General features: G+C 33.3%; 1 protein-coding gene across 4 annotated transcripts in view; it reads right to left on the bottom strand.

Annotated features, from left to right (window-relative positions):
• LOC145242057 (protocadherin-19-like) overlaps positions 1-16,528 on the bottom strand; it is a 261,891-nt gene extending 245,363 nt beyond the window's left edge. For 3 of the 4 annotated variants that reach the window (XM_080104952.1, XM_080104953.1, XM_080104954.1), the window contains exon 1: positions 16,140-16,527. The gene's annotated coding sequence lies outside the window, so the exon portion shown is untranslated. Of the gene's footprint in view, positions 1-16,139 lie in introns of all 4 variants that reach the window. The other variant, XR_013862648.1, reaches the window with a different exon arrangement.
• Between the last annotated feature and the right edge of the window lie 449 nt (positions 16,529-16,977).

Genomic DNA, 16,977 nt, shown 5'->3' with positions numbered 1-16,977 from the left:
TATATATATATATATATATATATATATATATATATATATATATATATATATGTGTGTATATATATATATATATATATATATATTAAGGTGTCTTAACTCTACATTATATTAACTAGGAATAATAATAATAATGATATATATATATATATATATATATATATATATATATATATATCATTATTATTATTATTCCTAGTTAATATAATGTAGAGTTAAGACATTATATTAACTAGGAATAATAATAATAATGATATATATATATATATATATATATATATATATATATATATATCATTATTATCATTATTCCTAGTTAATATAATGTAGAGTTAAGACACCCAATGAATTTAACGAGGTTTATAAAAGAGTACTCAATACCAAGGTAGAGCAAGAAATACTTTTTATTTATCTTTACATAAACATTTATGCATTGCTACACATTCATGAGCATGTTTCAGTCAACTAGTTATAACGAGGGTTATGACAAAAGAATACTCTTTTCATTATTTTGACTCTCGAGTATATATCAGCTAATATCGTATATGTTTTTAGATAGAGTGATGTGGTTTTCGATTGATTAACTGTGTCTAACTGTGTCGGATATATACTCAAGAGTCCAAACAATGATACGAATGTTCTCTTGTCATAGATTTAGTTATGACTAACCAGAGACATCATCATGGGATGTTGCTTTTACAAAAGTTCAGTCCTTAATTGATGTTAGCGATATAATTCAGAGGTAAGACATCCAATGAATTTAACGACATCAATTAAGGACTGGACTTTTGTTAAAGCGACATCGCCCGATGATGTCTCTGGCTAGTTATAACTAGTTGACTGAAATGTACTCATGAATGTGTAGCGATACCTGAATGTTTATATAAAATAGATAAAATATAGATAGATAGATACACGCAAAGTTTACATCCTTTATCAAAAATGTTGGAGAAAAAATTATGTTTCATCAGTGTTCACACCAACATACATGTAAAATAACGTTTGAATAAGTTAAGTAAAAAAAAAAAAAGAAATAAAGAAAGTGTCTCAAACTCGAAAGTTTTAGAAAAGGAAAGAAAGAAACACGTATAAATCAATATAGAAAGAAACACGTATAAATCAATATAGAAAGAAGCACGTATAAATCAATATAGAAAGAAGCACGTATAAATCAATATAGAAAGAAACACGTATAAATCAATATAGAAAGAAACACGTATAAATCAATATATAAAGAAACGTATAAATCAATATATAAAGAAACGTATAAATCAATATAGAAAGAAACACGTATAAATCAATATAGAAAGAAACACGTATAAATCAATATAGAAAGAAACACGTATAAATCAATATAGAAAGAAACACGTATAAATCAATATAGAAAGAAACACGTATAAATCAATATAGAAAGAAACGTATAAATCAATATAGAAAGAAACACGTATAAATCAATATAGAAAGGAAAAGTTTAAAACAAAATGTCTCATTATGGAAATAGATTAAAGTGGAAGTTATCTTATTCGCTATTTGCTTTCTCAATTCCCCTAAGTACTTTAGCTGGATTTGCCCTTCAAATGTTTACTTGCTAACTTTTGTGTCGGGGGACGGATTAGTACTGTATGTGGAAGACTAATAAGCCCCCTCTTTGGATTGAGCACTTTGTAAATATTTTTTCACCCGACACATATTTAAGCGAGTAAGCAAAGTCCACTGTTTGCTTGTAAACAAACTGATAGTTTGAGCACTGTGTGACGGGCAAATGCTAATTTAATAGGCATTTGAGGAGAAACATTTACAGGCACTGATTCTTGGTTAGAGCTGCCGACTGTCAACACGATGGTTGTAGGTTCGATCCATGGCTGGGAAAAGGTATATGTCTAGCCGCACTGATGAGTTGTGATACAACAAAACAGTGCTGTATGTGGATGACTATATATATATATATATATATATATATATATATATATATATATATATATATATATATATATATGCAAATAATACACATTACTCTTTATTATAGATTGAAGAATGTCTTTGTGTAATTTGGCAATATTTATTGCATGCGTAAGTATGTATAAAATAGTGCATCTGGGGTTGTGCTCATGTGCATAGTGCATATATTTGTGTTGCATTTGTATGCAAAGATATTGCACCCCTCGGCCTTTGAAGATCTTTTATAAGATATTAACCAGATGGCCACTTCGAGTAAAAGACAGGATTTTTCAGAAAAGATAGTTTTCATTTATAATGAACATCTCATTTTTATGTATGTATTTTTATGTCTAAAACTAGCATAGAGACCCGACGTTGCCCGGGATTGAATGAGGATCAACGAATGTTTCACCCTCCCATATTTTATTATCATCGAAATCGATGATTCATTCATTTTTCAATCAAATCGATTATTTGTCTGCTCTAGTTTGGTACCCACCGTGGTGTACTGAGAAGAAGCTTCACATGCCTTCCCTTAGTGACTAAGTTCACAATACATTGTAGTTTACATTGCACTGTAGAGAATCTACGGTGGATTTTATAAAATTATTTTTATATAATGGCTTGAATTAAAGTTTCAAATGCAAGTATCATGTTTCGACTGTTCTCTAAACAGAAACATTCATTTCAAACGTACCCTTCTCTTATCAAAGAACATACTGTTGATTTTATATACCAGGTCTTTCTCCTTGTGCGGTAAGAAAACTTCTCAAATGCACTTGTGATGTTAGGCTGTATAAGGTGTTAACTTTAGTAAAAATCGTTTATTCCTTCTATCATCGAATTTCTGGATCGATACTTATTGCAAACCTTCCGATACAAAACTATCTAAGAATATTGCCAGGCACATAAAGTAAATTTGAGTGAAATTTCAAGAAAATCGGCCAAGTCGTGTAGGAGTCCCTAGAAAAGGAACTTACGCACGCAGAGACAAAGTTCCTTTTGTATAATAGTAGATAGGTAGACAGGTAGATATAGCCATACAAGTCTATATAGATAAGCAGAACTTAGAGAAGGGGGAGATGTTAATTTACAAGTGATGCTGTGGCTTTTGAGCTGGGCAGACGAGACAAGTTCCAATGGTCAGAATGTCCAAATGAGATGAATTAATTTCTCACTAGTTTTAATTTATAAAATTCTTTGTTCTGAATTGTGTCCAACTGTGGACTGTTAACTCAACTGGTAAAAGCTGTTAATTATTAATAACACGGCGTTGTCTTTTTTTCTTTTTTTGAGAGCCTTAAATTTTAGTGAGCTAGACGTGTGCCACGGCTTGTACCGGAATCAGATACTCGTTGATTTTGGACGGGATACGCACGATGACAACAATTATTCAACCACACCTCATGTCACGATGAGTCACCCGACCAGAGTTGTGGTGTAACGACGACTGTGCAACAGATGCATAATATATTCAAATCCAAAATAATAAATTAAACGTATTTGGATGAACATTTCTAGAATATATTTCAATAGTGTTCAATTACATAGCAGAGCCTCATACTGATAAAAATAGATGTTGAATGACTACACTAATGCAATCGTAATGTAATTATTGATCAATATAAAAAAACTCGAAGAGAACAGTGATCGAAAGATTATTGTATTTGTGTAATCATATATATATATATATATATATATATATATATATATATACTAGCAGGGAGGTGAGCTTTGCTCAAGACGTATTTTACGCTTAAATATGATAGTTTAATTTGTCCAGATTTCGTATATATTATTATAGAGTCATGATTCCAAAAGTTAAAAAAAAAAAAGTATTCAGGTGCCATCAGTTAGAATCGAAACCAAAACTGTAGCATTTAAAACTGGTGACGTTACCACTGTACCAACGTGACACTCGTATGGACTGGTTAAAAATAAAAAATAAACTAAGATGAATGTACAAACTGTGTTATATTTTTTTCAATTTATGACCCCTTAAAAACTATTTCAACCGACTAAAGACACATAAAAGAACGGTCCATAAAAAATCCAATCATTTGAGACCCTTAGCGCCGCTCTACAATTTTTAGTTTCAGTGGAGATAGAGTCTGAAAACATGGAGACAAACAGACAAACATATAGCCTTTTATAAATTAGATTTATATATATAAAAGTGACCTTGTCTGTCTGTCCAAGGAACGGTCTCTACCAAACTACTTTGTCAATTTTTGGTCTACAGACTTGAAACTTGATATATAGGGGATTTCAACCTGTAGAACAAATTCAATTTGATCTTTAACCGGTAAAAATAGCTGCTAAGTAGTCAAGATTAAAAAAAATGGAACTCAACGGCCGTAAGTCCACTTGACGTGCTCTTCTACATACATGCAAATATACATTTATTGGTTAAACAACGTTATTTTTTAAACATTTTTACGTGCGTGGACGTGGCTTAGAGGGTAACAAATAAGGCCCAAAAGCTATCTCTTTTGGTTTCAATTCTAGCTGATATTACTTAAGTCATATATTTTTTTATATTTGAAATCACTACTATATATTGAGAACAATATAATAACCAATAGTGAATTGGCTTTATGGAAATAAATACGAAATCTGCATGAATTAAAATACCATAATTAAGCGTATTATACAACCAGGCCACATCAGGCAGTATTTAATTGTATTTTATGACCGGGCAACCCTGGGCGACCTGCTAGCTTAATATATTTCCACATATATTTTGTGTAACTCAACAGAATGTATTCAATACCTACATCATTGTTGTAATGTTGTGAGAAAGGAACTTGTAGTAATTTTGATGTGCAGTTGTTCTGCACCACAGAAAGAAGTCAGCGAAACGTTACATAAAAAAGGGAACATTCGAAGGAAACTGGGGGAAAATAATAATAATAATAAACAACAACAACAACAACAACAACAACAACAACAAAAACATTGTCTGCCAAGAGGTGCTGGACTGAAGGAGTAAATTGAAGATTGTATCTTACTCTTTAAATTATTTGTATTGAACTATGTAGCACAATATTACTTTCTCAATATTTATTAGTACTTATTAATTTATCTTATTTGAGTCGGTTCTATATTTCAAATATGATAGACACTATTTTTGTAGAAATTTTAATTTTGATAAACTCGTATTTGCTATGTGTTATTGCTTTTTCTGTAAAATAAATAAATAAATAAATAAATAAAAATAAATAAATAAATTTCATACTCCCCAGGAAAATATCAGCGTTATCTAAACATATTTGTTGATTAGATATGTTTCTCATTCCGTAGAATTTCCACGGATCCTGCTAGTTCGATATAATTGTTTTGAAATTTTAATTTACATTTCATCTTGAACCAACGTCAAGAAGACGCTGATCCTTGTCGGAGATTCCGTTCACAAACCACTGAATTGCGGAGTTATTGTCTGCCGCAAGACGTAAGCTTTGTCAGCTTTAGAGGTTACATGAATTCACTCCTAGCTGTGTCGGAAGCTGCTCTCAAGCTTGGAAAGGGATCCCCACCCTGTTCTCATCAAACGAACCCACAACAAATCGTGTTCATTGTCGTACTTCAGTATTGACAACTACCCAGAATAAATAAATACAAGCTTGTGTTATATCGTAGGTGAAATGCTTCAACGTCATTTCTATGATTTTTTTTTCTGATTCGTTTTTGTTTTTTCTTGAGCTTTCTTAGCCTGGTATATTTTTATTGTCTATGTTTGTTGATTAATTTTTTTTTAATTTGGTCTACCTGTTTTACGGCATATCAACACCTTTTGAGTTATTTTAAACCACTCCACAATAAAATATTAATAAAGATTAATTGTATCTGACCAGCTGAACTCTAATCGATAGTGTCGACATGATTTGAAAAGAATATAACAAATTCCAGCTTTTACAACGGATCATCATGCGCTTCTTTTGATTAAACCTTTTTATTTTTTAATTTTAAACTAGCAGAGCTACACGATGTTCCACTTTCATAAGAAGATAGACAATTTAATATGCTTTACATTGTAATTTGAAATGTTTAAATTAATTTGGGGACAAAAATCAAAGTGAAAATACTTATATCCAAGGTACATGTGGCGTTTTAAAAGTAATGTCTCCTATTTTTTTATTCCGCTCAAATGAATCAGATGAGGATTGCAAATTGCCTTGTTATGATGACATGCATTTATGACCTGAAAGCTTTATCTCTTTGTTGCAGATATTGACGGTGTGAGACTCTAAGAAAGCAACCCTTGTCATGGACGTGCGCCAGAAGCAGAGGTGCGTTATTGAATTCCTGGTAAATGTGCATTGAGAATGGTGGTGACTATGTAGAAAAATAAATTCTGGGGGACAAAATGTCGCTGGTTTTAATTGTACCACTCCTGTCTTTGTATCTCTTCAACGTTTTGTGTTTAAAAGATGAGGCTTTCCTTTTGAAACGATCTCCGTAGGTGTGAACTCTCCACTTCTGCCTGTAAGTGTAGTATTCTGATTGAGGCAACTCGTCAATTAGAAAAATGAAACGCTATTCATTGCATAAAATATAAACAATCTTCTTTCTTGTTTTCCTCTCCCTTTTCTCTTTTTCATTTCCTAATAATTATATCATTATCACCCCACCCCACCATACACCCTTACTTCTCTTGCCACCTCATATATGGAATCACCTACGACTACAGTAATCCAATATTTAATTTTAATGAAATTAGTTTTCTATGGGCACAGGAATTATAAAAGTACTGGCAGGCCTCCCGGCATTGCCTGGTCGTAAAATATAAATATATTTTGATTAATGCAAATTTCGTATTTATTATTATATTATACTGAACACAAAGTACAGTAATGAATTAAAAAGTTTTTAGACAGTGACTCGTGCACTACCACCGAGAATCGAAACCAAAACGTTTACCTCACGATTTACTTTTTCCTTTGACGTTAATGCCTGAGCTATGAAGACATGTTCGCAGCAAAACTAAAAATTAAAACATGAACCAATAGCTATTACGTTACGCATGCATATTCGTAATGTCGTCGTTCAACCTCCACTTGGCAAATTCCATTTTTTCAAGTTTCACACTTTTGCACAAATTTTCCCCGGCTAAAACCCAAATATAAAGTTTTGCATTGGTTCGAATACCCTATATATTAAGTTTCATGTCTGTAGACCAAAAACTTACAGAGGAGTTTGGTAGGAAATTTTTTTTAGACAAATATATATACGCATACATAAATATATACAGAAAGAAGTTTGTATTTACTATAACCTTTTTATGTAAATATTACGCAAATATAAATCATGTAGAATATCTGCATGAATATAATTACATGTAATAGTTAACTAAAGATGATTATCCCATCAGAAAATCGAAAAACTAATATGAAATTGATTTAAATGAATGTTTAAAAGAATATGCAAATTAGATCTTTTGCAGATGAATTCCACTACCTATATATAATAAAGTTGTATTTTCTTTTGAAATAAATAGGAAAATTGGTTTTTAATATGAATATCAATACAAAAAGCAAACCAAATTTATGGGAGTATAGATAGATAGATTAGAGCGAATACTGAAACTGTCCTAAGCGTGTGAAAATGCTCAGCCTTGTCTCACATATATCTTGTGTTAATGTGAAAATGGTTTTTTCTTTTTTTTTTTTTTTGAAATGACAAATCAACCTTTTTAGTTTGATTATACGTAAATCCCGAACACAGAGTATACGATTTATTGAACATAAGTTGTTATTTTAACTATAATTTTTATTTGGAGGGTATATATTTGTCAACAGTATTAGTTCGTAAATGACCGCGATAGATAGAATTGGATTTGAAAACATAGCTGATTCCATAGGCTGTAGCAGTATCCATTAGGCAAATCAGACACGTTCCGCCGGTAGAAATAGCAAAGGAGCGAGAAATAAATAAGTTCTTTGAATTCTAAAGGATTTGGTCATTTAAACACTAATAATTCTGAGAACCGTTACCATCTATAGCTTAAAAAAATAAATAAATAAATAAAATAAAATAAAGAATTTGTTTTCATCATACAAATATTGTGTTGCATTTTGGAATTAAAGGACTCTTATCTCCAACCTCCAAAATGTAGAATTGCCGTAAAATTGAACGAACAAAACAGTTTGTTTTTAAAATATGAAAAGTAAAATCAATCTACTTAAAAACAAATCTTATTTGCGACTTACTGGATAATTACACAATATTTCTTTACATTTCGTTTTTCGGTAAAATTCACTTCAGGGTGAAAGGTATTTGTTTCCTACTTGCAGTAAGTTAGATCCTAAAGTCAGTTTAACGTAAGAAAGGGAAACCCAGCTCCTTCGGGGAGGGGCACTCTGGAATGATACATAAATAACCAATTGGCATTTCTTGGTAGGGGCACCTATATAAATAAACAACAATGATCCTTTCGAAGAAGGAGGCAATGGTTGGGAAGATGGCCTCTTAGAATTGAACTATACTTCATTTAGACATAAAAAGTATCCCACATCCTCCTCCTCCTCCTCCTCCTCCTCCTCCTCCTCCAGCGAACCAGACCCTAAAATCGAAATGTGCCAAGCCTCCTTCCCCTGCTTCAAAAAGCTTAACGTACAACATAACCTAAAGAAGGGCAGTTTAAGTTTATATAATTATACATTTTTTTAGTGCGGCCACCGAAAAATTCCCCTATTTACTTGCCTCCCCTCGATGACAAAGTTAGACACAAGGTGCGTGAGGAAAATAAACTCCCCATAAAGGGCCACTTTCAGTGTGAACAAAAAAATACTTGCAAAATCCCGTCAGCACTCTCCCACGATGAGGGCACCTCAGGCGACAGGTCCCCCCCCTCCATCCATCCTAGATTGATTCTTGGATTAAAATTAAGTTCATTTAACGCCCATGGTTTTAAGATGTCAGAAAATCTCGATAGAAAGAATGTTAATGAGTGTTGTGGTCGTAAAAGCAAGAGTTTTTATTTTGAATGATCGCTTGACACCAAATAATTTCTGATCGCTGTTGCAACATTATATACTTTGGATTTACTGGCTTTCCATTCCAGGAAGTTGCGACACAAGGCTGGAAAGTGGCAGAAGCTAACTACCCCGAGAGGAACACTCTGGTTGGTACAAAAATACTCATGAACTGGCATGTCGGTATTCTTTGGTAATCACACCTCGGGTGATCATTAATACCTCTCCTACCACCACTACCAGCCCTCAAAAGAGACGAAATAATGCCTGGGATAGTGCACCTCTTTGTACCGAACTGAGTCATAGCTCATTCCGACAAAAGTTAGCCCCTGGTCTGTCAGATTGATTGACGAGGATGAATCCTTGACTGTTGCTGGAACAAACAATAAAAAAAACGTTTGATTTTAGGTGGTTGTCATTTTTGAGGATGGCTTGTCGACCTGAGGTATAGTCCTGGCCAAGGGAGTAGTTTACTGCTAATCGTTTGAGGCACTCCTACCAGGGAATGCCGACGGAGCTACCCAGATATTTTTTGTTCGGCCAGAGTGCTCTACCTCATGGACGCTGGTCTCAAATCCCACTTTCAGACCTTGTGTTACATCTGTCGTTGTGGGAGGAAGGTAAATAAAGCTTATCGATTTTAAGTACTAACACTTTAAAGATTATCAAGAAGAAACGTTGGTAGAAGAAATAGTTTATTTTTTACGATGTGACGTCTATGTAAATTTACCGTAAATTATTAAGCCCGTTTCCTTCCCCGTTAGGTTCGTTTTCTGGTGATATTTTCCCTACAAAACAGCATTAGGGTTAAAAAAATAACTTGAATTGAACCTGTTCGCATCTCTGGTTGAGGCATTCCAAGCAACTATCAATTAAACAATCCCTCTACAAGGAAAAGGAAATGCTTGGGAGGATGGTATTTTGAAATCGAAAAGCACCGTTTTGATTTTTGTTTTTCACCCAAAGCTAATTTCAGCCCAAAAGACTATGAATCATAGATTCCTTTATAGTCGAACCGCGTTCGTTACGAACCAACGTTTTCAACATTTCTCATTTTTGTCAGCATACCTTAGAGAGTCCTTTATTAATAAAATGTGGTAGAATAAAAAAAAAATACTGTTTTGATTTCAAACAGTGTGATGGTAGAGCCTGTTTACATTTCAAAAGATAATATAATGCCTGCGGTGATGATCTTATTACATCAGAACAGATACAGCACTACCATCCACAATGCAATATCAAAACAACCAGTGACTTCCTGATATAGATACATGATTAAAAATAAATTAAAAAATAAGATCGTGCGTACTGGACTATGTGCTATGAGGAGTTCGAATCCGAGATTAGCTAGTTCTCATATTTACATACCTATACTGTTTAAAAATTCGTGAACCAGAAAATTATTTCCAGAAATAGGTAAAATTAGTAACTTGTGTTCAATTAATCGTATACAATGTGTAGAATGATTCAACATTAGATAAGTTAAAACTGATGAATGTGACGTAAAAGCAGACGAATTAAGCAAAACAATTTTTTATAATTATTGTTCAGAATATTTTCTTCTGCTAAAACAAGTTTTTCAGAATCAGAATCGAAAAATATCAGCAAGTAAGGTAAACGTCGACAATTGTAAGTGACTGTCAACGTAACGCGTCCGCTGGATACACCGGCATTGTTGACGTAACGCGCACCAATAATAATTATATATACGAGAAAAAGAAGTCATTATTACGATAAGAAAAGTTGCGACTGACAAAGAGAAAGTGAAAGTAGAAATGGACACAACGTGACTGACTATTAAAATACGTCTACCAAGTTGCTGGCAAATAATATTTACTTACTAGTCTTAGAATGAAGACACACAACTAGCAGGTGTATTTACTTATCCACCTCCCTCCCCTACACATGGGATAGTTTGTTTCATGACTTATTTAACGTAGAATCTTGTAACACACACACACACGTGCGCGCGCATACACGCGCGCGCGCACACACACACACACACACACACACACACACACACACACACACACACACACACATTTTAAACTCAGCACATCCGCATCCGACCTTCCATATTTCTTAGGGCATCATGGACGTCAGAGTGTTACTTTGGCCTCATCACCGTAGAAGGTACTACACTACAGTGGAGGATATTAGTACTTAGCAAATACCCCTTAGCATTACTCTATAAGCTCTATTAATTTTCCCTCCACGCCGATCAACGTTTTTGTTGTTGTTGTTGTTGTTGTTTTATTTTTTTTTTTCACATCAAAGTCAGTTTGTTTTTTCTTAAATAAAAGGGATTATCTCAGTATTCTCCCACTTGAAGAGTGGATAGCAGATATTGATCCTGATATTAATATTTAATGCCGTCAGTTTAGGTGAGAACGCGGGGGTTGGTACTATGTCTTTAATTTAGTTGCCTCTCCACGAGGGCACAGTTAGACACAAGGTTGTTTTTCATGTAGAGGATATCCAACTACGTGAAAGGAGCAAAAAATGAAGCAAAAATAAAACTTGTCCATGTTGAGAAGTGTTTTCCTACTTTGATCGAGAACAGAACAAGTTAATTTAACTTTTGAAATTTTTGTTTTATTATTTTATTTCTTTGCTTGTTTATTTGCGCGCGCGTGCGCGTGTGTGTTTTAAGTACATTCGTTTGTGCGGAGACCACGGCATTTAATGCAAATATCTTCAGAGGTTCGACAGAAATTAAACACGGCGTGACAAGCAGTAGAAAATCCTGCCAGTAACCATTATTATATACTTTCACTTCTGATATTGTGTATGTTTTCTTCTCCTTCTTCTTCTTCTTCTTCTTCTTCTTCTTTTTCTTCTTCTTCTTTCACATAATCGGGCACTAGTGCCCAATTATGTGTTTAGGAAAAGTTATAGGGAACAGAATAGTTGGCCTCTCGTTTGCATGCACTAGCGTGCGTACGCGTGTGCGCGCACACGCGTGCGTGTAATGAAATGGTGCAATGAAATGTTATCGGTGCGACCGGTGCGTGTGCGACCATGTCATATTGTTTCAAAATTCCATTACAGTTTTAAAGTATTTTGTTTGTTTGTTTGTTTGTTTGTTTGTTTGTTTGTATCACGCCTTACACTTACTAACGATAATAATTTATATATATATATATATATATATATATATATATATATATATATATATATATAGTTCTACATGCCCTGTCTAAATGTTTATTTTGAGATGCCAAGCTATAAACAATAAATAAAAGAAAATCAAAACAGTAAATTTATTCTTAAATCTACTGATTATTTTTTAATAACAAAACAAAATGTTCCGATGATTGTACAAAATAAATAAATAAATAAACAAACAAAAATAAATAAACAAAAATAAATAAACAAAAATAATAAACAAATAAATAAACAAATAAATAAATAAATAAATAAATAAACAAACAAATAAATAAATAAACGAACAAACAAAAAACATTAATATATTTTCGTAATTCAAAATATTGAATTTATTTGCGTATGCAAATTTTGAAAAGATTGAACCCTTTCGTATCTTGAGGAAGGTTGCACTTTACTTCAATTCCCAGGTATCACCTCCCCCACTAAAAGGTGGGTGGGGTGGGGTGGGGTAATTCCTAAATAAATTCTAGTGATACAGTAAAGTTTCTTTTTAATGTTTATTTTTTAACTCTGGACTTTTTCACCATAAAGCGCTCTTCATTCAATTGACCCTATACCAAACTAGGAAGACGAAAAATTGCTAGAAAGTAGTTACGTCAGAGGTTTCGAAATAAATAAATAAATAAATAAATAAAATAATAAAAAACAGTTAAATAAAAATAAAAATAAATAAAAAACAGTTAACGTTGCTTTCTGAAGATACGGTTCCTACCGTTTCTATTTACTGACTCCTGTTCCTCCACGAGAGCTAAGTTAGACACAAGGTCAGTTTTTTTTAATACGGGGGAAAAATCCGGTCGATCATCACCCCTCAAAAAGGGCATTCTAACAAAGATGGAAGACCTCTTTGGCCTTGGACAGAAGAGATACTTTACTTTGATCATGATCTGAACACCTGTTAAAAGCCTTTAAACTGCTTACGCGAAAATATTTTTATAACTAAAAATAACTTAGATTATTTTAGGCAAATGAAAACTTGAACTAAAATACAATTAAAAAAATAATTTGTATTATTTTGTACTCGCTAGGAGTTCTCACACGCGGAATCATCAGAGATTACTCTTTTATAAATATGAGTTGGGTTCTCTGAAATCGTGATGACAAGTCTTCTCAGTTTACTACTACTACTACTACTACTACTACTACTACTACTACTACTACTACTACTACTAACTAACTAATAACTAAGAGTTTTCATGCAGATCATCCAAGATTTCTCTTTAAGAACAACCTGTGCTGTTTCCTTGAGTCTGAGTGACAACAAGTCTCCCCAGATTTCCAATACTCTCCACATCTTTCGATAAACTTTGCAAATTAATTTGCGTTATCGCAATAGCCGTTTACCGTTGATAGCTACTATTGGTCTTCACTCGAATTTGGGTAGCAAAAAGCCTCCCCAAAGTCCCTTCGCACTTAACAAGTGGAGGTCTGGTTAGTGCTTTATCTTCTCAGTTTTTCCCCTCTCATTGACCTTCCTCAACTATTTGGTGTGGTATCATTATTATTATTATTATTAGTAGTAGTAGTAGAATAATAATAATAATAATAATAATAATAATAATAATAATAATAATAATAATAATAATAATAATAATAATAAGAAGATTATTATTCTCATCGCGGTTGTTATTTCACAATATTTCAACCAATGTAACCTCCCATCTTCTTCAGATGAATCATTTCGGCCCTGGAACTTGTATAAAAGTTGGAAAAGATGCACGTAAAGAAGGTCGAAAGTTACATCGGTCGAAACGTTGTAACAAGGAAGATGAGAATAGTAGTCCGAATAATCCCAATATTATCAACCCTCATCTCAAGAATCCCGAAAAATAATTCAATGATTGTCTATAAAATACACACAAAAACAACATCTTACAGTGTGTGCACGACTGCACGTTTGCTGCCCCCCCCCCCGTCAGAGTGGCGTAATTAAACACAAAGTTGCTTTTAAATGAAGGGAAGTTCGAGCTCCCTAAAAAAAGGGACACTCCAGTATGATTTTTTTTATATTCTGGGCGAGGTCAGAACTGATAATACACTTTGTTAGGAGGACCGGGTAAATAGTCTGGCCAGGTCACTGAGTCACTCACAGTGAATTTTCGATTGAAAAATAAAAATTTGAAAAGAATAAAAACGCATGAGTTTGATACTTTTTTTTTCTTGACGCTGAACTTTCTTGAGTTTGATTATGTAAAGTGCTTTATCTGCAATTCAAGGTAAATTTGTTGTAATTAAAAAAAAAAAAATCTTATTTATTCATTATAATTTTCAAATAAATTGAACGAAGTTACGTAAGGTAATTGTTAATTTAGTACTTGTAAATGCCAAAAGAATTTCAATTCTTATTTCTTTAGTTCCAGAAATGATCGAAACAATTGACGTTTTGAGGGCCACCTTTTTTTTTTTTTTTTTGATAAAGTTTTCCTTTTTTTTTCTTTTTTTTTTTTAAGTTCATTAATTCCCTTCTTTTTTTTTGTAGAAAGTTCTTTTCTTTTTTTTTCTTTTTTTTTTTTTTTTCGCAGATTTCGAGTCATAATTGCTTCGGTTATTTCCAAGGCTTACTAGGGATTCTCCGTCAATACTCGAAATTGATTCCATAAGAACTGAATTCCTCAGGGTGCCCATTCCTTACAAGTACGCACGGTATTTTGTTTGTGATACAAATTGTATGTCTAACATGTCATTTATTCATGTTTTTTGTTGTTGTTGTTGTTTTTTTTTTTTTAATAAATGTCGCTCGGCACTATTTCAAAACAAGAGTGTAATACTATTAAAATTGAATTAAAACGTTTCTGAACTATAACAAAACATTAAATGGTTGTATGGATCAAGTTTGAAGCGGCATGTTTTTTTTTTTTTCATCTAGAGTTAACATTAACCTGTTTATGGTAACTATTTAAAATTTAAGTTAACATTTTTAAAATTTTTAACGTATAAAAATTAAAAAAAAAAAAAGAAACATAACCGACAACAATAGAATAAAAACAGTAATACCCCCTTTACAAAATCACCACATATAAAATGATCGTGAAGGAGAAAGAAGAATGGAAAGACCGCGGATGAGAATACTGATCAGAGCACTGGAAGAGCGCGGAGAAAATGAATCTTTTGGTGGCTTATTTCCATCCAAAGCTTAGAAAAAATAGTAGACGGCTGTTGCGTTAACGTAGAATCATTCGCAAATTTCTATCAAAATAGAGAGTACTGAAAATCTGAAGTACTCTATTGAACACCACCGATGTTAATATTAGTGAGCAATCACGGATGATGACTTGTATGAGAACTTCTTGTGTTTAAATAATAATAAAGTAAATATAATGCCGGTGTCGCAAGAATCGGTACAACTTGTTTTTTTCTAACATTCTAGTTTGTGGCGTTAAAGTATTTGGGTATCCAACAAACGACTGTTTCTCATAAAATCATATTCTTAAAAGATTTTTTCCTTTTTTTTTTTTTTTTTTCAAAATTAATTTGGAACATGAATAAGTTTTAAACATTTACTGAAATTTAATTACGTCATTTTGTTATTGTTTTTATAAATGGGTAACGAAAATTATCAGCCCCCTCCCCCACGCCCTTTACGTCGATCAACACATAAAAAACACACACACACATGGCTTAACGGTTAAATGCGTTAATCAGTTTGACGAACGGGATAAGAACGCTCTCCCCGTTGATTCATTAAAAGACAAGTTCAATTCGAAATTCTGCCCAAGTTCCGAATAGAAGCTTCTCAAATTCGAAAAGAGGTCGGAGATCATACCGACCGAAAAGTTGTAAATATAATAACTAAGATGAGAATAATGGTCCGAATAATCCAAAGGAAAAGAAGTCACTTTTTTATTTTATTTTATTATTTTTTTAATCTCTGGAACGAAGTATAGTAAGAAAAGAAAGAAAAAAAAAGAAAAGAAAAGTAGTTATACTTTCTTAAACTGAATAGAAAAAAAAGGCACCTCCAAAACTACATGAAAATAACAAGAATTTTGTTTTAAATTAAAGAAACTCAAAGAATTACGAAACAATAAAAGTTGGCGCCACCAGCGGCAAAGCAACACTTACCTATATGTCGTTAAATTCGCGTTTGACTGTTTTGAGCGAGAGACGGAATATCTGTCCCGGTTAAAGGCTTTACTGATACTACAACGGTGAATCAGAAAGCCGTTTCGATGGTAATAATAATGATAATAATAATAATGATCTCTACAGAAATGAAAGTAAATGTACGACCAAGTCGAGAGAGAGAGAGAGAGAGAGAGAGAGAGAGAGAGAGAGAGAGAGAGAGAGAAAGGGAGGGGGACCGCTCTTTCTTCTTCTTCTTCTCCTTAGCCACGTGTGATGCGCAGAGCTCTGGTAAGGAATTCTTCCCTACTTTCAGTTCTGCATTCGTTTGTTTTCGATTGGCTCTGATCGCGAGCGCTTCTCTCAATGAACACCACACAAGGCTCAGACCCCCACCCCCTCTCTCTCTCTCTCTCGCACACACGCACACACGCACACACGCACACAAAGAAATAGACGTAAGTCCAAGATCGTTCCTAAAACAATAACATCTATATTACCAAGTAAACTACTTGAAGCACCTGTCTATGCCGGGTGAGGTTTTCTGTTCAAACGGTATATCAACCCCTTTTGGTTTATAAAGCACTGAAGAAACACAATATATCTACCCCCTGGCTTATAATATCAGAGTGGAATAAAGTTTTGTTTGTTCTTAGAAAACTATCTTCCAGGCCTTACCTCCTTCTTTGGGAGAAAAGATTGGTTTATTGCCGGTTGTTTGAAGCGGCCCCAAACGACAAATGCCATGACGGGTTCAACCACGGCAAATTTTGCACCCACCCAAAGTTCTTCGTTTTTTTTTTTTTTTCGGAGGAGGGTTTGCTGGAGTGGACATGCC

The sequence above is a fragment of the Euprymna scolopes genome, chromosome 21 (assembly GCF_053919585.1).
Source record: "Euprymna scolopes isolate OS-2025 chromosome 21, ASM5391958v1, whole genome shotgun sequence".
Lineage (NCBI taxonomy): Eukaryota > Metazoa > Mollusca > Cephalopoda > Sepiida > Sepiolidae > Euprymna > Euprymna scolopes.
This window is presented reverse-complemented; position numbering and strand designations above follow the sequence as displayed.